The following is a 17,602-nucleotide window of genomic DNA, read 5'->3' on the forward strand; positions in this document are numbered from 1 at the left end:
ATTCACCTATTGAGGAGGGGTGAGGCCGAGCGAGGCTGGCGGAGGGGGCCTGGACGCCCCGAGCCAGCTGGGCCCTGCCTTGGGGCTGGATGGGAGCCGGCGCCCCCTAGAGGGGACAGGCCCTGTGCTGTATCCTCCCCCCAGCTGCCAGGCCCCGCCCTGGGGCTGGATCAGAGCCTAGTTCTGGCACAGAACCGACCTGAAAATTGATTCAATGGGGCCAGCTGGCGGCCAGAGGCTGGCAGAGAAATTCCTCCCCATTTAGCATCAGAAAACTGAAACCCAGGGCAGGGTCAGTGAGGCCGGGCGCAGAGATGCGGCTGCCTGGAGTGGGGGAGAGGGGGGTTGCAGGTTATACAGGGACCCCTCACCCAGTGCTGAGATGAGGCCACCTCTGGAGTGGGGCATGAGGGCTGGTTACATAGGAACCTCTTGCCCAGCTCTGAGATGCGGCTGCCTTGGGGTGGGGCTGGTTATACAGGGTCTCTTCGCATGGCACCGAGACATGGCTGCCTCAGTGGGGCTATATAGGGACCCCTTGGTTATTTGGAAAAACAAACAGTGGTGGTGTTGCTCTTGAGGACGCCCCCCAGTGCAGAGAGGCGGTGGCGGCTGGGAGTGGCATGGGGGATACGGGGCCATGGGGTCAGTGCTGCGCCGGGTGACGTTATGATTAACTCAGATGCTCCGTTCCGGGTCATTATCAGAGGTAGGCTGTACGGGTGGAGACACAGGGGACCAGTTGGGATTTAGAAGGATACGTGGACATTAGGTATGTAAGTAAAGCAGGGCTGAAACACGGTGTCCACAGTTGTCAAGGCTGAATTCCAACTCTGTCACTCTGAGTGCAGAAGTGAGGCCCGCAAGGATTTTAAAAATTAATACTTGCCACTTCAGGCTTGTATTAAACTCCCAAGGTTACAGCTTCTCTCTGACCTTGGACTGGTAAACGCTGCCACCACCCAAATGCAAAACAACAACAACAACAAAAAACCCTTTGAGCGCAGGAAGGAGCACTTGGGAACTCCTCCCTGGGGGGTACCCTCAAGTCCTTTCACACACACACACCCCTCTGGGGAAGAGCTGAGAAGGAAACAAAGGAAATTATCTGTGGCTACCAGCTGATCAAACAGCATATGCACAAACCTCTTAGGACACCAAAAATCCAATCCTGTTCTTAAAAAAGGTAAATTTAATTAAAAACAAAAAGAAAGAAAATACATCTGGAACTTAGGCTTTTGCTAGCTTTTAAAAGAGCAATTCCAAAAACCAAGCACCCAAAATAGCTTTCTTGGGGGTTCAGCTTAAAGGTTACAAGCAAAACAAAAGCACCTGGGGTTAGCACAGAGGAGTCCACAAGTCAATAAGAAATAAAAGAAATAACCCTAATCGCGGCTAGCTGAACATTCTGATCTAGTTACACATTTGGAGTTGAGATAAGTAGTTCTAGGCATGATCTGATGATTTATAATCATACCTGGCTTAAGCTGCTTATAGCATGGCTGCTCTGACCCTCCAGCCCAGAGAGAACAACAGACAAAGGGAAAGTTTCTTTCTCAATTGTAAGAAGTTCTACCTTCCCATTGGCTCTTTTGGTCAGGTGCCCACTTTTTTTTTCTTTACCTGGGGGACTTTTTAACCTTTTACAGGTAAAGCAAGTAAGAGGGATTTTACAGCTAACTGGCTGGCTGGGTGTCCATCAAAGGGAGCTACCCCCCCCCCCTTTATTTATCACAACAGCTGTGAGATGCCAGCTTAGCCATACGACGCCCTAGGCGTAAGAGATGCTTGACATAAGTAAGTGACCAAAGAGCGACTCTATGTCACAAGATCATGAGACAGACGTGCCGACGGGTCATGCTGTGAAAAAGCGACCGTGATGTACGTAGAGGCTCTAAGTCTGAACCAAGTAGCGGAGGGGTCTTTCCCTCTGTTGAGCTTGAAACTGTGGCCACCAGAGCCGAACCCACGGTGGGGTAAGATAACATCACTAACTCTATGCTAAATAAAAATAAAGGCTACAGCCAGTCTGGGGTGGAGCCCAGTTCTCCTCTTCAGCTAGCAGGAAGCAGATGCATCCGAATTGGAGGCAGCGGTGGGATCCCAGCTGGGGGTTAGCTCCAGGCTAGGCACAGGCCGGCCAGGTGGGGCTGCCCCCCAGTGCCCCCTTCTGGCCTCCAAGCTCCAGGTCAGAGGCCCAGGGTAGCTTGGGGGGCGGGTACAGGGGGAGCTCAGAGCTCGAAGATGGCAGGGCCAACGTTGAAGCCCAGCAGGGCGTTGGCGGCTTCCAGGCCCTCACTCAGCTGAGGCCCTGAAACAAGAGAGGGGTCAGGGGGAGACACCAGCCTGGGGAACAGGGAGGGTCGGGGCAAAGGGCAGAGAGCTCACAGAATGGGGGACCTGGGCGGGAGCCGGGATTGGGACAGCGAGCAGGGAGACTGTCATGGGACTGGAGGGCTCTGGGGGGCCAGGCTGGGGCTGGGCTGTAGAACCTGGGGGGCAGGGCTCTCAGGGATGGGGGCCCTGTGAGCCCTTGGGGCAGGGGGTCTCGGAGGGGGGCTGGGCTGTGGGGTTCCCATGAGGCAGGGTCTCTCCAGTCGAGACCCTGGGCCCTGCCCCGGACCCCATCTCACCTGCTTGGCTCTGCACCCAGCCCACAGCCTTGGCCTCTAGCAGCTCCCACTCATCGCGCTGCCCTGCGGCCCGGCTGTGCAGCCAGACCACGGCCAGCACCGTGGCCCAGACGCCGGGGGGCACATCCTGGGGGCAGGAATGGGCGGGGAGGAGGAAGAGAGACAGTCTGAGACAGCGCCCAGCCTGGAGACCCCTGCCCCCCCCCAGTGCTGCCCCCATCCCCCTGCCCTGGGGACTCCCCTGCCCCCCCAGTGCTGCCCCCATGCCCTCACCCTGGGGTCCCCCCAATCCAGTGCTCCCGCCCCCTCCCCAGAATCAGAGGGTTCCCAGCCCCCCTGCCCTAGCACCGTGGACCCCCTACCCATATGCCCAGTGCCATGCCCGGGGGTAGGGAGACAGCCTCAGAGCAGGCCCGGCCTGGGGCCCTCCATGTCTCCCCCCCCCAGCCCTGGGGCCTCTTGATCCAATGCTCTGACCACCTGTAAGTGGGGTCTCAGACCCCCACTCTGGGCCTGTCTCGCCCACTGGGCTCCAGGTTCAAGGGTCATTTGATCCAGTTGCCCTCAGACCCGCCCCCTTAGTCTGGGTCACCCACAGTCTCATCTGGGAGCAGAGAACAGGCTCAACTCATGGCACCTGCCCCCCATCTCTCCCCTTTCCCTCGCCCCCTGCACTCACCCGACTGGGCATCCTCCCCCTGGCGTCAGTCTCACTCACCCCCAGCGCCGCGGCCAGCCGGGGGTCCAGGTCCCACGAGCCATCAGCATTCTGCAGAGACACCAGCCTCAGCAGGGGAGACTCCTCCAGTGCCCTCTCTAGAGAGAGACGTGGGGAGATGGTTACAGAACAGTGACATGGCCTGTCCAGGTTGATTCCCCCTGCCCGCCCCGCCCACCCAGTTTGCCCCCCCACAAACTTTAGCCGCTTGATACAAACTCACACCCCAAATTCCAGCTTCACAGAGTTTATTGCCTGGGAGTTTCCTTATTTTTTTTTTTTCATTTTGTTGCAAGATCATTTGCGTCATGGCACTTAAAAAACCCAGCTGCAGATTCCCCCTCCCCCAGCGTCACACCGGTGTTTTGCCCAGGAAGTTCCTTCGGCTGGGATGTGGCCGTTAAACACTTGCCCAGCTCCGGGACCATCAGGGCACGTCTGTCTTGGACCCGAGGAAGCGTCATCCTGGCGTTCGCCCCCCGCCCGGCGCCCTGACTCCCAGCCCCTGCCCCCCTCACCTGGCGGGCCGCGGCATCCGGCGAGGCGTGTTCCCAGGACTCCCTGCGGTTGCCCTTTCACTGTGGGCTCCCCTGGCTCAGCTCTGGGTGCGGGGGGGAGACGGATGGTTCTGGGCTGGGGGAGCACGTGGGGGGGCGCAGCTCATGGCGAGGTGGTCCCTGGCCCCGAGGAGGGGCACTGGCATTGGGCAGCCGAGCGCACGGGGAGCGCATCTGGCCATGGGCGGGCAGGATCCATATAGCGCCCGGGGGAGACGCTGCATGTGCTGCATTCTGGCCGCAGCCTTGAAGCCTGGGGGGGCAGACGGAGGGACAGACGGACACAGAGACAGACAGAGACAAGCTAAGGGAAGGAAGAACCCCTTCCCCCAGCATCCAGAGCCAATGCACCACTGGGACCCCTCCTCCCTGCCCCTAGCTGGGACCCCCTCCCCGCACCCAGCCCCATCCTCCTCTCCCGCCAGCTCCCTCTGAGCCAGGATCCCCCCGGCTCCAGTCCCTCCCCCGCCGGGCTGTGACTCCCCAGATCCAGATCCAGCCCCTCCCCCACAGCTTCCCCCCAGCCGGGACCCTTCCTCCAGCCCCAGGGGCACCCCATGGATGAGGGCAGGACCCTGGGAGGGCAGGGAGGAGGCAGCACAACCCCATGGGAGCTGGGGCAGGGAGGGGGGCAAAGGGACATTAGCCCATAACCATGATACCCCCCCCATGCTTCTGGGTCCCTCCTCTCACACTGGGATCCCCCGTGCTAGAATTCCCTGTCCCCCCTCTCCCCCGGTGCCAGGTTCCCCCACCCACCTGAGCCTTCTCCCCCCACCGCACCTGGTGCCGGGATCCCCGGCCCCTCCAGGGTTACCTGCCAGCGGGATGTCCCGTCTCACCAGCGGTCCCTGCACCGGCTGCCCCCGCGTAGGCCGTGAGGGAGCAGACGACCCCCGAGCTCAGGCTGGTCTCCAGCACCCGGCGCCGGTCCCCCTCTGACCCGGTGTCCATGGCCCCCTCCAGCTCCAGCAGCAGTGACTTGGCTGCCAGCCGGTGAACGGGCAGCCTGTGCCGAGGACAGAGACTTACGGGGTGAGCCCCGGACGCCTGGGTTCCTGCCACCGTGGGGAGGGGAGCAGGGGCTAGTGGGATAGTGTATGGGGGGGTTGGGAGCCAGGACTCCTGGGTTCTATCTCTGGCTATAGGAGGGGAGTGGGGTCTAGTGGTCACAGCAGGGAGGCTGGGAGTCAGGACTCCTGCTTCCTTCTGTGACCTGGGGCAGGTCCCCTCCCATCTCTATTCTGTTGGGGGTGGGGATGTGGGGGACAGGACCCAGTGGCCTGGGGAGGATGGGGACCAGGGAGCATTGCTGTCACCTGTCTCCATCCTGTGGCTGCAGGGGGAACTGCAGCATCTCCTTGTAGGTCTGGTCCTGGATGCAGTACTGCAGGGTGACGCCCCCCACGGCAGTGTCTGGGGGCTGCAGGCAGAGAAAGGCGGTCAGAAGGGCAGTGTGAGGGGGGAGAAAATCAATGGGGTTGGGTAGCACAGAGAACTCCAGCCCAATATCCCTTGTTAGGGGTCAGAGTTAACGATCCCCATTAGATCAATGGGGCTGGGTAGCACAGAGCCCCCAGCTCAATGGCCATCGTTAGGGGGTCAGAGTTATCACCTAGGAGGGGGTGGGAGGTTCCCGGCTCAGTCACTGATCCCGAGCCCTGGGGGCGTCCTGGGGGAGGGAGGGGGGCCTCACTCTCTCACCTGGGGCTGCCAGCGGAGCTGGGCGTAGATGAGGCACCGCTGCCCAGGGAAGATCACCTCAGGGCCCCGGCCCAGCAGCGCCGCCTCCATCCCAGGGGGCAGATCCCAGCTCAGTGAGATCCCAGTCACGAACGGCTGCAGGGCCCGCTTCAGAGACTGCAGGGCCTGGGGGAGAGACCGGCACACACAGGGTGGGGCCAGGACACCAGGGTCCTATCCCCAGTCTGGAAGAGGAGTGGGAACTGGCGGGTTAGAGTAGGGGGGCTGGAAGCCCGGACTCCTGGGTTCTCTCCCAGCTCTGGGAGGGGAGTGGGGTCTGCTGGGTTAGAGCGGGGGAGCCCGGACTCCTGGGTTCTCACCTTGGGCTGCATGCAGTCCTGGCCCGTGATGAACTCGGCGCTGCCCCCTGCTGCCCGGGCGATGCCTTTGACCAGAGCCATGGAGGCCCCTTCCCCAATGCCAAAGGAGAAGCACCTTCAGGGGGGCAGAGACAGGAGGGAGAGGGGCAGAGCTGGGGGGCACAGCCAGTGCTGGGGTGGGGGCAGCGCAGTTGGAGAGGGGCCAGTAGGGCTGAGGGAAATGGGGTGGCAGGGCAGGAAAGCAGAGTTGGGGAGATGATAGGGGCAGAGGTCCCCATGGCAGAGAGGCTGGAGATCAGGGTTGGGGGTCAGGGCTGGGGGGGGTCAGGGTTGGGGGGCACTGGGGGGACAGGTGCCCCATTACCTGTGGGCCCCCCGGTGACGCTTCACCTCAGCGATGACGTCCTGGGTGTTCCTCACCTCTCCGTCCGTGAACACAAAGAGCTGGCGGGGGAGAGACGCTGTCAGAGCCGGGGACCCCAAATCTCCCCGGAGACCCTTCTCCCCCTGGGAATGGGGGAAGCCCCAAGAGAATCTTCCCCACTGAGCCCCCTCCTGGAGATCCCCAGCCCCATAAACCCCCTCAGCCCCCTTCCCTCCTCTCCCAGACATCTCCCCGGGAGGGGGGGGGGGCTGACAGACGGGGACCCCAACCTTCTCCCCGGTCTCTAACTGTGACCCACAACCCGCACCTGTCACCTTTTCACCAGCCCCTGGAGACACTAACCTGCCTGACAGCTGTGGGCACCTTTCTTGGACCCTCCTGATGCCCCCACGTGCCCTCCCTGCCCCCCAGCTGCAGGACGCCCCCCCAGAGCTGAGCGCAGCACCCAGCGCTGCCCCCCCAGCTCTACACAGAAGTACCCTGCCCGGCTCCTGCCTGCCACGCCCTGCTCACACCCCCAGGGGCACCGGCCCCTGGTTGGCCCCAGTCCTACTCTGAGCCCCCTCAAAAGCCCCCATCAGCTGCCCCCCAGCTCCCAGCCCCTCTCCAAGCGCCCCCCTTGGCCCCCTGTCAGCTGCCCCCAAAGCCCCCTGCCCCTCTCTGAGGGTCTCCCCCCGGGAAGTTCAGGAACAGCCTCCTCAAGAGAGCTGAGGGGCAGAGAATCCTTCCCAGGGGCTGGCTGCGGGGGGGAGGGGTTTCACCCCCACGCTCGGGGCTCACTGACCCCCACATGTGGGGTGGGGAAGAGATTTTCCCCAGCGTCAGATTGGCAGAGACTCTGGGGGGTTCATCCCCCTCGGCAGCTGGGGCATTTGCTGGTTTGAACAGGAGTAACTAGGGGGACTCTGGGACCTGACGTCTGTAAATCAGGGTTTGGGGGCATCGGTGACTCAGCCCTAGGGGCTGGAGCTGTCACAGGGGGGTGGGGGGCTGGGGCCAGATGAGATGATCAGGATGGTTCTTTCTGGCCTGAAAGTCTCTGAGTTTCTCCTCCCCGGCCCCATTCCCTTCTGAAAGCCCCCCTCAACCTCTCTTGGCTCCCCCAGCCCCTCTCCGAGCCCCCAGGACGCCCAGCTGCTGCCCCTGGTACCTGGCGTGGATGCCCATCCAGGCAGGGGCTGCAGTAAATGGCTTGTAGCGGTGCCAAGATCTCGGTGCCCCCCAGGTCAGCCTGGAGCTGCTGGACGCGCTGCAGGGACTCGGCCATGGTCTGCTGGGTGTATCCCACGCTCTGCCTGTGGAGGGCGCTGAGGGGTCAGGGGCCGGGACAGCTGGAGCCAGGGATACCCCAACCCCAGCCACCCCCACCGCCTGCCAGCCCAGGGACACCCCAATCCCAGCCAGCCCTGCCTCCCGCCAGCCCTGTCCCTGCCAGCCCTGCCCCCAGCCCACAGACACCCTGCCCCCAACCCCAACCAGCCCTGCCCCCTAACCCAACCAGCCCCCTCCCTGCCCTGCCCCTTTGACTCATGGGTAGAAGGACTCAAACCAAGACCCAAAGCCATAGATGTTGAAATAACAGCCCAGGGCAAACTCTTCAACAGCAGGACCAGGGTCTCCTGGGGATGGACAGAGATGGACGGAGTCACCGCCCAGGTCCAGCCACCCTGAGCTGCCCCCTCCCTCCCCCAGCTCTGCCCCCTGGGTCCAGCCAGCCTGGGCTGCTCCCTCCCACCCCCGGCTCTGCCCCATGGGCCCAGCCAGCCTAGGCTGCTCTTCCCCCAGCTCAGGCCTTCCGGGCCCAGCCAGCCTGGGCTGCTCCCCCTGGCTCTGCCCCACCGGCCCAGCCAGCCTGGGCTGCTCCCCCCGGCTCTGTCCCACCGGCCCATCTAGCATGGCCTCCTGCCAGGGTTACTCCTGATGGAATTCTGCACCACTGCACACGCGCAGAACTCATGTACATACATTTCTGCCTGAGAAGTGCTGCAGTTCCGCCTTTCAGCCACCAGAGGCCGCCGTGGTGCCAGAGCAGCCAGCAGCATGAACTCAGCCAGCTGTTGTGGCAAACAGCATAACTGTAGCACTTCTGGGGCAGAATGTATTTTCTGTGGGGAAAAAAATTTCTATGCGTGCCCAGTGCTGCAGAATTCCCCCAGGAGTAGAAGTTCATCACAGCACCCTGCTGGCAGAGCCAGGTTAGGACAGACAGAGGGGGGCATATGCGGCTGCTGGGGGGGACAGACTGGGGCAGAGGCTCAGGAGCTAGTGGGGTGACACCATTGAGCCAGGAGCTGAATGGGAGTGGAGGTGCAAGGCCACATGGGAAAGGGGGTAGGGGAGATGCAGGAACACATGGGGATGGGTGTGGGGAGGGGGACAGGGGCAGATGTGGCTGACTGAATGGGAGAGGCTTGGGGTCAGCCAGGATCTGCATGGGGGAGGCTCCCCAACTCCCCAACAATCTGCCACTCCCCCCAAAAAACCTGTTACATACTTCTCCCATCCACACCCAACAACCCTCCCAGTTCACTCCAGGCTCCTTCCCTCTCCCTCAGCTCCTCCATTACCCCTGACTCCCCCAAGCCTTTGCGCTGCTTCTGAGGGGGGCGGGAAATACGGTTCTGTATTGTAGTTAAATGAATTACTCAAAGTTCTGTGTTAATATGCCTAGTAAGGAATAGAATCTTTTTGTTGTCTGTGTTGTTACACACGTACTTGCTGACAGATATTTTGAAATAAATTACCAAAATAATTGAAACTGTCATAATTATATTGTGTTATTTTGACAAAAAAATGCAGATTGTTGCAGAATTTTAAAACGTGTGCACAATTTTTAATTTTTTGGTGCGGAATTCCCCCAGGAGTACTGGCCGTAACTTGGCGCTGTCGATGCGCTGGGCCGAGTAGTCTAGGCCGTCCATGGGGCACGCCATGCTGCCGGAGCAGTCCAGCAGAAAGATGAACTCCCCGGCCGAGCTCTGGCCTGGCAATGCCTTGGGCAGGCTGGGCAGCAGGGTCACCATCACGGCCGGGTCGCCCATCAGGGAGCCTGTGGGGAGATGGGGCCAGCCCCAAATGGGGCCGGCATGGGGTCGAGCCCTGTGAGAGCCCTCAGCGTTCCCTGACTGCCCCAGAGCCCCACCCACACTCCTCTGTCTCTCCTCCTACAGCTCTTTCCCTAGATCCCCCACCGCCCCCAATCTCCAGCCCCCAGTGCCTGCCCTTCCATCCCATGTTCTTCCCCATGCCCCCCAAATCTGCAGGGCACCCCACTGCCTGGCTCCTCCCAGGCACCCCACCCTCCTACCCCCAGCCCTACCAAGAGCCCCTGCTCTGGACCCCCACGCCCCAGTGCCCACCCCCTGATCCTGTCCCCAATCCCCTTCACACATCCTATCCCCCGCTCCTTCAACGCCCACACCTAATCCCCACCCCACAGCCCTCCCCACCCAGGGGAAGCAGGGTGCGGGACACCCCCCCCTCACCTGGCTCCACTTCGGGCAGCCCGGCCTCCAGCACCGCGCTGGGTTTGTGCGGCTCCGCGTAATGCACCAGCAGCTCCACGTCTCGGTCCCACGGGGGGGCCTGGGCCAGCGACACCTGGGGGTGACAGACACACAGTCCCCTCCCTTCAGCTCCTGGGGGGCAGGGTCCCGCTGGCTCTCGCGCCCAGCTCAGTGATCCTCCATGGAGCCGGAGGGGAGGGGGCGACCCGGGAATGTGGGCTGCACCACCCCCTGGGAACTTGGGCTGGGCCCCCCGGGTTAGGTGGGAGGGAGAGAGGGAAAAACACCCGGGGAAAACACTGCAAATTTCTGAATTTTGGGGGGGGCTGAACCTTTCCAATTTGAGGGTGAAATTTCCCCCCCCCCATTTTATTCCACTGAAAATGAAGGAGAGGGAAATTCCCAGATAGTGAAGGGAACCAGGGTGCATCAAATGCCTGGGATTTCACCCCCATGGGCTGGTCTCAGCCCCTCGAGATTTTCCCCAGAGAACTTGGGGAATTCCCCGGATCCGTTTGTGTCGCTCGTCCCTCCCTCCGCCCTGGGCCTTCTGGGACCCACCCCCTGCCTCATCCCAGAGCTCCCACCCCTGTATATGTCCCCATAGGACCCATGCCCACATAGTCCCCTGGGACCTGCCCCCCCAGCCTCGCCCCAAATCCCCCACAGCCCTGTCCCCCACCCCTCAGCCCAGAGCCCCCCATCACTCCTTCACTCAGAGCTGCCCCCCCACTGCCCCTCCCAGCGGCAATGGCCAGGACCCAGGCGTCTGGGCGAGCCCTTACCTGGGCAGTGGTCTGGTTCCCAGCCCTGTAGCTCAGGGGGGTGAGGGAGCAGTTGGAGAGCACACGGTCGATGCCGTGGGGCGACTGCAGCGTGGCGCTCAGGCTCAGGGTGTAGGGCAGCTCCCCTGGGGGGACCCGCGGGACCCCCTGGGTGACGTCCTCCCCGTCCCACCCTGCAGAGAGACACGGGGTGAGGGCCGGGGACTGGGAGAGTGGGGGGAGGATGGGGAGCATGGGATATTGGTGGGCATGGGGGGACGTGGGATATTGGGGGAGGGCCCAGGGGGGTTACATACCCTGGGGTAGGGATTGCAGGGCTGGGGGGGCATTAACTGTGGGGCACATAGCAGTGACCTATGGGGTGTTAAGGGGCTATGAGGGTCCATGTGGGTCTTTCCCTGGGGGGTATGTAGCAGGGGCTATGGTATCTCATGGGGTTTCAGGCTGTGGGGTCACTCACCATGGGGTGCATAGTGGGGGTTCAGGGGGTCATGGGTCTCACCATGTAGGGTAAAGCAAGGTTGGGGGGGGCTACGGGGCTCATAGTGGGCATGTAGTTGTGGGTGTGGGGAGTTATCCAGGGCTCTGCGTTTCACTGGGGGGTGCATAGCAGGGTTGGGGGGGCTAGGTGTACAGGGAGCTACATTCGCCAGCGGGGGAGCTGTAAAGAAGAGATTTACAATTCACCCAAAGGACAGTTGGCAGCTCACGTATGCCCTGGAGCTGCCCAGCCACATCACCCAGCCAGGACTTTTCCAATAAGAAGGGTCAGGATATAAAAAGGGGGAAAACTGGCCCCTGGGCACCTCTCCCCCCCCTCCTTCCTGCTGGCAACGTGAACACTTAGCAGACTTTGAACTGGGGAGCTTGGGTCCAGGCTGGGAAGGAAGTCCAGCCTGTGCACTCAGAACTGGGAACTGCCTGCAGCATCCTGTAGGCCAAGGGTTCTCAAACTGGGGGTCGGGACCCCTCAGGGGGTTGCGAGATTATTACATGGGGGGGCGTGAGCTGTCAGCCTTCACCCCAAACCCCGCTTTGCCTCCAGCATTTATAATGGTGTTAAATATATAAAAAAGTGTTTTTAATTTATAAGGGGGGATGGCACTCAGAGGCTTGCTATGTGAAAGGGGTCACCAGTACAAACGTTTGAGAACCACTACTGTAGGACGAGAAAAGCTGCCTGCTTCAAACCTTCCTTAGCCTGGTAACGGTTCAGGAGGCAGAGTGCGCGTTTACCTTTTATTTCTGATGTAACCAGTTCCGACCTTCGTGCCCCATAACTTGGGATCACTTACAACCCTTCCTTCTCTAGCTTACTAAACTCGCTTTAGTGTTTGATCTAAACCAGCGTGTTGGATTGGAGCGTTTGGGGAATGTGTCTGAGCCCAGCAAGGCTGGTGCAGGATCGTTACCCTGGGATGGCCTGACGAACTAATCAATGAACTCGAGCTGCACAGTGACCGGACGTCTCTGGGGTGCAAGGCTGGGGCTGGAGAATTTGCAGATGTTGCCGTGTGTGTGGTTCCGGCGTGGCTGGGAGAGCTTCATGCATCTCAGCTGTGTGTGTGTTTGCACACTGGTGGCTGTGTGTGAGCAGAGCCTGGAGGGGCCTGGCGTTCACACAGCAAAGCCGTGTAAAAGACTCCCTGGGCTGGAGGATTAAGGGGGAACAGCGATTGAGCAATCCAGGAATGTCACAGTGGCACAGTGAGAGCAGGGTTATATGCACAGCTTGTTGCTCTGAGTGAAGTTTGCACTTTGAGCACCCGTGTGATGATTTTAAGTGGGCTCAAGTGTGAGGTACAGGTTCCAGTTTTGTTATTTTCTCTTCGCTTATTTCAGGAAAGGGAAATAGACACAGAAAGGTAGAAAAATGAGGAGCATGATGCAGTTGCAAGGTTAGTGCTGTGCAAACTGCGGGTAGCAGGAAAGGAGAAAGCATACACCTTTACCCCGATATAACGCTGTCCTCGGGAGCCAAAAAATCTTACCGCGTTATAGGTGAAACTGCGTTATATCGAACTTGCTTTGATCCGCCGGAGCATGCAGCCCTGCCCCCCCCCCCCCCCGGAGCTCTGCTTTACCGCGTTATATCCGAATTCGTCTTATATCGGGTCGCGTTATATCGGGGTAGAGGTGTACCAGCGAACCTTGGAACTGAAGGTCGAGGCTCACCTTCAGTTGAAGGAGAAAGAAATAACTGCGGCCACGGAAATAGCAGCACATCAGCGCGTTTTGGAGCTGAGAGGCAAAGAGGCCGAGGAGAAAGAGCGAAAACGCCAGCTGGAAACGTTAGACAAACAGAAGGAAATCCCAGCGTCACCAGCACCTCCCTTTAACGCCAAACGTTTCGGACTGGGACCAGCTGTGGGCCTGTATACATAGAAACAGACTGTATGGAGGAATATTTCACCACTGCTGAAAAGCTGGGTGATGCCCATGGGATTCCAGAGGGCAAGTGAATGCTCACACGGAGTGCAGAACTGCCTGGTAAAGCTCGGGATGTACCCAATGCAATGCCATTTCTGGATGCTTGGGCATAGTCTACGTTTATGGACACTGTTTTGAAAGAGTTTCAATTTACTCCTGAGGTATGTAGGACAAAATGTAGAGGTCTTCAAAGGAATGCTGGTGTGAGTCATTGGGAGTATGTTTACAGGGTGAATGACCTGAGAAGGAAATGGGTGAAAGTGGTGCAGATTTCGGACAATTGCTAGATCTGATTGGCCAAGAATGTTTCTGGGATCTCTGGGAGAATGATGCGAAGCAGTGTCTGTGGGAGGAGTCTGTGACAAAAATGGCCACTTTGGATGACATCTTTGAGCAAGTTCAGATGTCTAACAAGTCATAGAAACTGGGGTTTAAACCTGGGGCAAAGGGGGGATCCCGTTCTCTCTCGGGGAAAAAAGAGGGTGACTGGGGGGCTGGGCATGCACCTCCCCCGAAACCATTCTTCTAATCTCCACCCCAAACCTCCTGTAAAAACAGAGGAGCATCTGCCACTGTAATTCCACTGGCCGCCTGAGAAACCATTGCTCTGAGCGGAGGGACAGCAAGCTATGGGCAGCCCATGTTCGTACCGCTGTGCTCAGCACAGAAACCTCTGAGGCACCTGAAGCGAACCACATTGGTTTTGTGGGATTTGGCTCTGCAGAACCAGACAGGTGACGTATTAAGACTTAGAATTAGTAACAGGGAACACCTGGGATGGGAAGATACAGGTGCACAGATTACTGTGGATAAACAGAGAGTCATGCAAGAAGGTGACATGTTGCCAGGTCAAATGGCAGAGCTTTTACCAGCAGGAGGAGCCAAGACGCCTGGGCCTTTAGTCAAGGTGCACACAGAATCTGATGGCTCAGCAAGTGAATTGAAGGTGGGAACTGTCGACATCCTTGTGGGGAATGATGTTTTCTGCACAGCTGAGGTTGTTAGTGTGGCAAGCTGCCGTCACAGGAAGGAATCCTGCGCCGGAACCCCAGGGGGAAATGGGAAAGCCCCAGAGACTGCTGACGGAAACCGAGAAAGGCTCTCTGCTCTGCAGGGGGTGGGGGGGAGCAGCGCGCTTCCAGACATGGGAGGGGTTGAGACCAGCTTCTGTACCACAGCAGAAGGCAACATTCCCTCTGATCCCAGGGAGCGGGAGAGAGTGCCTATAACAGAGGACACTGTTCCAGGTGGTGACTGGCAGAGTTTTGCAGCTGAACAAACCATAAATCTCGCTCTAGAGGGCACCAGGGAAGGGATCTTAGAGGGGGTCCCAGGAAAGGAAAACGGAGAGAGGATTTTTGTAGAAAACGGGCAGGCCCTGTAAGCAGCTGGCTGTGCCTGGCCAGCCTCGTGGGGAAGTAGCGTTGTTAGCACATGACTGTCCTCACCCTGGTTGCTTGGGGGGGAAATGCAGCCTCAGCTCCTGTCCACTCCAGCAGCGGAGTCAGAGGGTGGACCATGCAGCTGAGGAAAGCGGTCTCACAGCCAGCTCCTTGGGGACATGGGGGGGTGGTGGTGACAGACAGGCTCCCACCCCAGCCCCTAGAGTAGATGTCCGGTTGTATTCTCCAGGCGACCAGTCTGGACATACTTCTGGAAAGTGATGGTCTCTCTAAGACAGGATGTAAACTCGGCTTGGGGAAAAGGGGTCAGTGAAGATGCAACAACCTGGCTGACGGGGCGGGGGTGGTTTCCCTCCCGACGGGCAGCACCAAGGAAGCAGCTGAGAGAATACTGCTAGTTACAGAAAAGTGGGCTGGGGAAGGCGAGGGGAACACGGTAACCCCAAGGCAGAGGGTGCATCGCCATGGCGTTGGGACACAGCTCCAGAGGGGGCCTGCCCATGTGGGGGAGCCCCCTGCAGCGCTGCTTCACCAGCCCCAGAGACAGGGCTGGATTAAGAGCAGATACCGAAGGGAACCCTAAGGTGAAGAAAGAGCCAGTAACTAATTGAAGGCAAAGCTTTGGTTAAAGAGTTAAATGACACAATGGGTCTGACCCAAACCCACCTCGGGGACAGACTACATCAACAAAAGGCGCGATGTGACAGCGATATGTGCAAACGCCCTTTTACAAGGAGAAACTTGGTGTTAATGTTTAACCCTGTTAAATAGGCACAATGCTTGAAAATGATGGACGTGGCAAACAAGAACACAGATTATTTCAAGAAGCCTCAGGGTAATGCTGTTTCACAGATAATGCATGCAAGCAGACTTAAAACCCATCACGGTGGAGAAGCCATGGCAAATATGATCTGCTGTGTAGAAAGGGAAACTGAGGCACACCACCTCATTGATTGGATGCTAAATGCCAAGGTAATACTTTCCAGAATGTAAGTAATAGCCACCTGCAGATAACACCAGTTGAAGCGACAGAAGTGATATCAGTGCTGCAAGAACAGAAAACGGTGTTTTCCAACAAGCCAGGAAAGACACGCGCTAACTCATGAGATTGCTAGACTGGTCCCCAAAGTGTTAAATGAAATAACCACGTATGCTTGTGCAAAGTTGTGTAAGATCAGAAAAACACTTGGGAATTATGCTGCCAAAACTCAAATGGGCCTTAACGCACCCTGCCTTGGGGTGACTGACACGCCGACAGTGTTTTGAAGAGGGAAGCCATGACAGTCTACACTAGAACAGTCCCCATTTTTACAAGATGACAATAAATCTGGAACAAAGTCTGCCTTGTGAGGTATCACTTGAAAAATCACGGTCTGCTGAATATTACTGTCCTGTTAAAAGGTGCGTATATGGCGTTATGAGATTCTGTTCTATGTTTGTAACTGCACCATGCTGTAAATCTGAGAAATGTCCACAGACAAGCACCTCAGAGGCTGGGTGACCAACACCCAGCCAGGTGCTATGCAACCATCCCCGGCCATTTGCCAGTGGGGAGCTGTAAACGAGAGATTTACAATTCACCCAAAGGACAATTGCTCCTTCACGTATGCCCTGGAGCTGCCCAGCCACATCACCCAGCCAGGACTTTCCCAGTAAGAAGCGTCAGGATATAAAAAGGGGGAAAACCGACACCTGGGCACCTCTTCCCCCCCCCCCCCCCCTTCCTTCTTTCCTGAAAGCTTGACAGACTGAACTGGGGAGATCGGTCCCAGGCTGGGAAGGAATTGCAGCCTGTGCACTCAGAACTGGCAACTGCCTGCAGCATCCTGTAGGGTGAGAAAAGCTGCCTGCTTCAAACCTTCCCTTAGCCTGGTAACGGTTCAGGACGCAGAGTGCGCGTTTACCTTTTATTTCTGATGTAACCAGTTCCGACCTTCGTGCCCCATAACTTGGGATCACTTACAACCCTTCCTTCTCTAGCTACTAAACTCGCTTTAGTGTTCGATCTAAACCAGCGGGTTGGACTGGAGTGTTTGGGGAATGTGTCTGAGCCCAGCAGGGCTGGTGCAGGATCGTTACCCTGGGATGGCCTGACGAACTAATCAATGAGCTCGTGCTGCACAGTGACCGGACTGGACAGCACAACATGCACGTCTCTGGGGTGTGAGGCTGGGGCTGGAGAATTTGCAGATGTTGCCGTGTGTGTGGTTCCGGTGTGGCTGGGAGAGCTTCATGCATCTCAGCTGGGTGGTGTTTGCACACTGGTGGCTGTGTGTGAGCAGAGCCTGGAGGGGCCTGGCGTTCACACAGCAAAGCCGTGTAAAAGACTCCCTGGGCTGGAGGATTAAGGAGGGGAACAGCAATTCAGCAATGCAGATTGTACCCTGGGGGTGCAGCAGGATCTGTGAAGTGGCCATGGGTCTAACTGTGGGGCGCATGGGGGGCACAGGGGTATCTGTGGGGCTCACCATGGGGCGTGTAGCGGGGGCGCAGCACGGCCGGCAGCACGTAGCGGGCGGCCCCGTCGGGCTCCAGCGACAGCTCGCAGACGTAGCGCAGGGTCAGCGCCGCCTCCTCCCCGGGGGGCAGGTTACCCAGGGAGCAGCTGAAAACATCACCCCCGGCCCCCTCCTGCTGCAGCAAGAACGAGCTCTGTCCCCCGGCAAGCGCGTCCCCGTACAGCTCTTGTGCCTGCCGGAGAGACAGGGTCATCCTGAGATCCCACTGTCCCCAACAGCTTCCTACCCCCTGGCCAGTATGTCCCGTACAGCTCCCATGCATGCCGGGGAGACTCATGTCTGGAGGGCTGACGGCACCTCTACAGGACCCGACAGTGCACAGGTGTCCTCCCCCCCTCCCCGCTTCCTTTTATCCACACCTGCCACTTGGAGCATGCCGAGGCAGGGGCGGGGCCTCTGTGGTTAACCCCAGCTTGGCCAGTGTGGGGTGGACACCCCTCCTCCCAAGGGAGTGTATGGGGCTGGACGGACGGACAGACGGAAGGAAGAAGGTGTGTGGGAAGAACTGTGTGTGTGGGGAGTGAGCATGGACGGAGAGAAGGAAGGAAGGTGTGTGGACAGAGCATATGGGGGGGGCTGAGGATGGACAGAAGGGGGTGTCGG

At 58.9% G+C, this 17,602-nt stretch overlaps 1 pseudogene; it reads right to left on the reverse strand.

The window, feature by feature from the left end:
• Nucleotides 1–2,231: 2,231 nt before the first annotated feature.
• Nucleotides 2,232–17,192, reverse strand: LOC135886972 (von Willebrand factor A domain-containing protein 5A-like; annotated as a pseudogene).
• Nucleotides 17,193–17,602: the final 410 nt, after the last annotated feature.

The sequence above is a fragment of the Emys orbicularis genome, chromosome 12, assembly GCF_028017835.1.
Source record: "Emys orbicularis isolate rEmyOrb1 chromosome 12, rEmyOrb1.hap1, whole genome shotgun sequence".
Classification (NCBI taxonomy): domain Eukaryota; kingdom Metazoa; phylum Chordata; order Testudines; family Emydidae; genus Emys; species Emys orbicularis.